The following is a 4962-nucleotide window of genomic DNA, read 5'->3' on the forward strand; positions in this document are numbered from 1 at the left end:
ACACATCGCACAAGGCAATGAACTCTGCGATGTCTCGCTTCAATCCGGACCACCAAAATGTTTCCTTGAGGTCCATGTACATCTTCGTGTTTCCAGGGTGGATTGAGTACGGTGAATCGTGGGCTTCTTGTAAAATCAGCTTTCTGATTTCCGGATCCTGCGGTACGCAAATGCGTTTTCTGAACCATATGGTACCCTGGTTGTCTTCTCGAAAATCTTTGGCTTTTCCGATAATCATATTTTCTTTTATTTCCTTAATTTCCGAGTCATCCTTCTGTGCTTCTCGAATCTTATCTAGCAGTGTGGGTTGCACTTCCAAAGTGGCTAAATAACCTTCTGGCACTATTTCCAGTCTGAGGTCCTTGAACTGTTCGCACAACTCTGGCGGTAACTCTCCAGCTATTAGTCCATTAATATAGCCCTTGCGGCTCAAAGCGTCGGCTACCACGTTAGCCTTGCCTAGATGGTATCGCAAATTCAGATTATAATCTTTTATCAGTTCTAACCATCTTCTCTGCCTCAGATTCAACTCCTTCTGGGTGAATATGTATTTCAGGCTCTTGTGATCTGTGAACAATTCACAATGTTTCCCCATCAGGTAGTGTCTCCAAGTTTTCAAGGCGTGCACTACTGATGCTAATTCCAAGTCATGAGTGGGGTAATTGCCTTCGTGGCTCCTTAGCTGCCGCGAAGCGTATGCTACAACTCTTCCATTCTGCATTAAGACTCCTCCCAATCCTTGACATGAGGCGTCACAGTATACTTGAAAATCCTCCTGTAGGTCAGATAACACAAGGATGGGTGCAGACACTAGTCTTTTCTTCAATTCCTGGAAGCTCTCTTCGCAGTTCTCATTCCAGGTAAACTTCTTTTCCTTCTTTAAGAGCTCAGTCATGGGTTTTGCTATTTTGGAGAAGTTTTCGATGAACCTTCGATAGTAACCAGCAAGTCCAAGGAAACTGCGGACTTCTCCGACGTTCTTCGGTGCCTCCCATTCTGTAACTGCTGCAACCTTAGCTAGGTCAACAGCTACTCCAGCTCCTGACACTATGTGTCCAAGAAAGCTGACTTCTGATAACCAAAATTCACACTTGCTGAATTTGGCGTACAGCTGGTGCGCTCTCAACTTCTCCAAAATCATGCGTAGATGCTGCTCATGCTCTTCCTTGCTCTTGGAATAGATCAATATGTCATCAATGAATACCACGACAAACTTATCCAAGTATTCCATGAATACCTTGTTCATCATGTTCATGAAGTAAGCTGGTGCATTGGTCAATCCAAATGGCATCACGGTATACTCATACAGTCCATACCTAGTAGTGAACGCCATCTTGGGTATATCCATCTCTCGGATTTTCAGTTGAAAATATCCTGATCGCAGATCGATCTTTGAGAACACACAGGCTCCCTTCAGTTGATCGAATAGATCATTGATTATGGGCAAAGGATACTTATTCTTTATCGTCACCTCATTTAGTGAACGATAGTCGATGCACATCCATTGGCTCTTGTCCTTCTTTTCCACAAACAGGACAGGTGCTCCCCATGGTGATGAACTAGGGCGGATGAAACCTTTCGCTAACTGTTCAGCTAGCTGCTTCTTCAATTCCTTTAACTCATCCATAGCCATCTTATATGGTCTCTTGGCTATGGGTCCACTTCCTGGCATTAATTCAATGAGAAACTCCACATCTCGGTCTGGTGGCATACCTGGTAACTCCTCCGGAAATACATCCGGGTATTCCTTCACTATGGCTACACCTTCCATGCTAACCCCCTTAAGAGAATTAACCTTAGGTCTCTTAAGTTCCATAGTGGACTTGAAGCGGATTCGCTTCTTTTCAGGTGTCGTGAGTGTAATTATTCTCTTGGCGCAGTCTACCAGTCCTTCATATAAGGTCATCCAATCCATTCCCAGAATTATGTCCAGACCTCGGGAATCCAACACAATAAGATCGGAGGGAAAAGTGTGTTTTCCAATCTCTAGGGGTAGCTGGCGGCACCCTTGAGTCGATACCATTTGTCCTCCAGGTGAACTCACTCTCAAAGGGTTCCTTAAAGTGTTTGTAGGTATCTTATTCTCTTTCACGAACATCCTTGATATGTACGAATGTGATGCACCCGTGTCAAAGAGTACGAGTGCTTGGAAAGAATTCACGCAGAACGTTCCAATCACAATGCCCGGCTCTGTGATTTCTTCCATATTGACCTGGTTCACATGACCTTCCAGGAACGGGGTGTGCTTGACTCCATTCCCATCGAACCTTACTGGGCAATCATTCGAATAGTGTCCCATCTTGTGGCATTTGAAACATTCCACTTGACTCAGGTCAAACTGGGTGAAGTCGTCATTCTGATTATGTTCGTTGTTGTTTCCTCTGCACTGACCAATGATGCTCCCTTTGCCATGGTCATTGCCTTCGTGCTGGTGTCGGTGTCCATTCCCCCGATAGTGCTCATGGTGGCCATTCCCTCCATGGATGCGGTGGTGGTGGTGGCTTCCATGTTTGATCCTTGATGAACTACCACTACCCTCATAAGAGGTGCGCGGCTTCTGGTATGGTCCAGCGTTAATGCTTCCATGGCGATGTCTTCTCTTGCGGCTCTCAATCTGGTTTATCTTGTCTTCCAAGATAAATGCCTTGTCTACCAGGGATTGATAGGTGGGGGTGTAAGAAACAGCCAGGTGAACAGAAAGCCCGTCGTTCAGTCCATCCAAAAACTTCTCACGGCGCTTGGCATCGATATTGACTTCACGAGGTGCATAGCGAGACAGTTTGTTGAATTCCTCAATATATTCCATCACGGTGCGGGTTCCTTGCTTCAGTTTGTGGAACTCCTTCTTCCTGAAGCTTACCACTCCCGCGGAGATATGGGCGGTGCGGAAAGCATCCTGGAACATCTCTCAAGTGACATCTTCAATCGGGTTGGTGATCAGGTAGTTCCCCCACCATAATGCGACGGGTCCCTCCAACAAGTGTGCTGCAAACCTCACTTTCTCAGTGTCTGTGCAGCCCACAGTTACTAAGTTCTTGTTCACTGAACGCAGCCAGTCATCTGCTACCATGGGTTCAGTGGAGGTGGTGAAAGTAGGTGGGTGCAACTTCAGAAATCTTGTAAGCATATCCAATTGAGGTGGCGTGTTGGGGTGTTGGTTATTCTGGTCAATATTCTGGTGGCTGGTCATCTGCTGGGTTACCAACTTGAAAAATTGAGTCTGAGCTGCCAGCAGAGTCTGCACATTAACTGAACGATTGTTCCCTTCCTCATGGTTGTCACTGTTGCTGGTGGTGTGTGATCTCTTGTTGTTGGGGGTACGTCTTGGAGGCATCTGTTTAGGATAGCATAGATGAGAAGATAGACAGATGGGGTCTAAAAGAAGCTTAACCCAACATCAGGCAAGTAAGGCACAACAATCACCAACCAAGTAAGATCCAGCAAGCAAATGGCATGGTTCAGGCATCCAAGCCCAAGAAAAGAGGTTTTCAAAAGCAAACGAACAAAGTTTTTGTTATCCAAAATAATTTACTATTATTATTTGTGGCCATCAATAAATCCAAAAGTGACAGCTCACAAATTACGTCTACCGTGACTAAGTATGTTGGTTTCGATGTTTGAAAACCTTCAAAACGGGATGAGAGAGTGAAAGAACTGGACGAGGATAGAATATGAGGGTTTTCAAAAATAATTTTAGTTTGGGAAGTAGGTACCTAATAAGGTAATTCCAATCTAAGGGTCAAGAACCTACAGGCAACACAATGCTCTGATACCATCTGAAGCGATCCTCCCCCTTACTAGGGTTCGATCTCTGTGCTTACAGTGCTAGTCCCTGGATCGACTCGCTAGCACACACAGTTTGAAGATGTAATATCAAGATACAAAGGTCAAAAGCATATTACATCGCATTGATCCAGAACCTTACATATTTGCATAACCTCGTGGGTTAGCTCAGAAGAAGATAAATCTTGCAGCGGAAGGCAGAAGATGTAGGAGTCCCATAACAACTCCACAGTCGAAACATGTTGGAATGTAAACTCGTAACCCTAACACTTCGTACCTCACTCTTCACCTGGTTAACCTGCAACATTTAAACGTTGCAGCCACTAGGGGGTCAATACATTGATGTATTGACAAGTTCACAAAAGGGTTATAACAAATCCTGTCAAGTATATGCAGTATTTGGCAAGGTGGGGTTTTGGCTAATTGCATAAAAGCATTAACATATCATCCTATCATTTTATTAAATAGTTTTATCACTATTGGACACGGGGTAGAAACACCCATGCTCCTATTAACCTAGAGCACGTTGAGTAGAAACATCAAGTGCCCCTACCCTGTTCGAACCATTCATTTTATTTAAGAAATTGGAATGAGTGAGACCTTTCTTACAGCCCCAATATCTAGTTGCTCATAATTGTCCGTAACTGGGGACACGGCTAAGTACTTAGTTTGACACTCTCGAGAGGTTGTACACATTCCCCACAGAAATCGACGTGTTAATCCCTTACTGTCCTCAGGGTAGAGTAGCAACGGCATCGATTACAGGAATTTTCAGACCATAATCACCCAGACCACCTGAGGGACCTACGTTCCCACCTACACGGCTACATCTGCACAATCCCTCGGATCCAGGATCATATGTCTTACATCCATCCAGGCAGAGCCCATATTACCATGTGGTTGTACTGGAAGCTACTAAACAGGAAACTAGTCCAGTCTCTGGTTATCCCGGGTGGCATCCCACATTGTGACGCAGGCGCTCCCCGAATCGCACGGGGAGACGACCATGGACGCTCCCGAATCACACGAAGAGACAAGTGGGGCCCACCTGTCGGTGACCCCGCGCGGGCGCGCGGTCCGGTTCGGGCGCGGTTCGCGCAGGCTGGGCCGGTTCGGTCCAAGGGGGCCGGACCGGTCCGGTTTTTTTCCTTTTGTTTTTTCTTTTTTTTTTGTTTTTCT

This window comes from Brachypodium distachyon, chromosome 3 (assembly GCF_000005505.3).
Source record: "Brachypodium distachyon strain Bd21 chromosome 3, Brachypodium_distachyon_v3.0, whole genome shotgun sequence".
NCBI lineage: Eukaryota > Viridiplantae > Streptophyta > Magnoliopsida > Poales > Poaceae > Brachypodium > Brachypodium distachyon.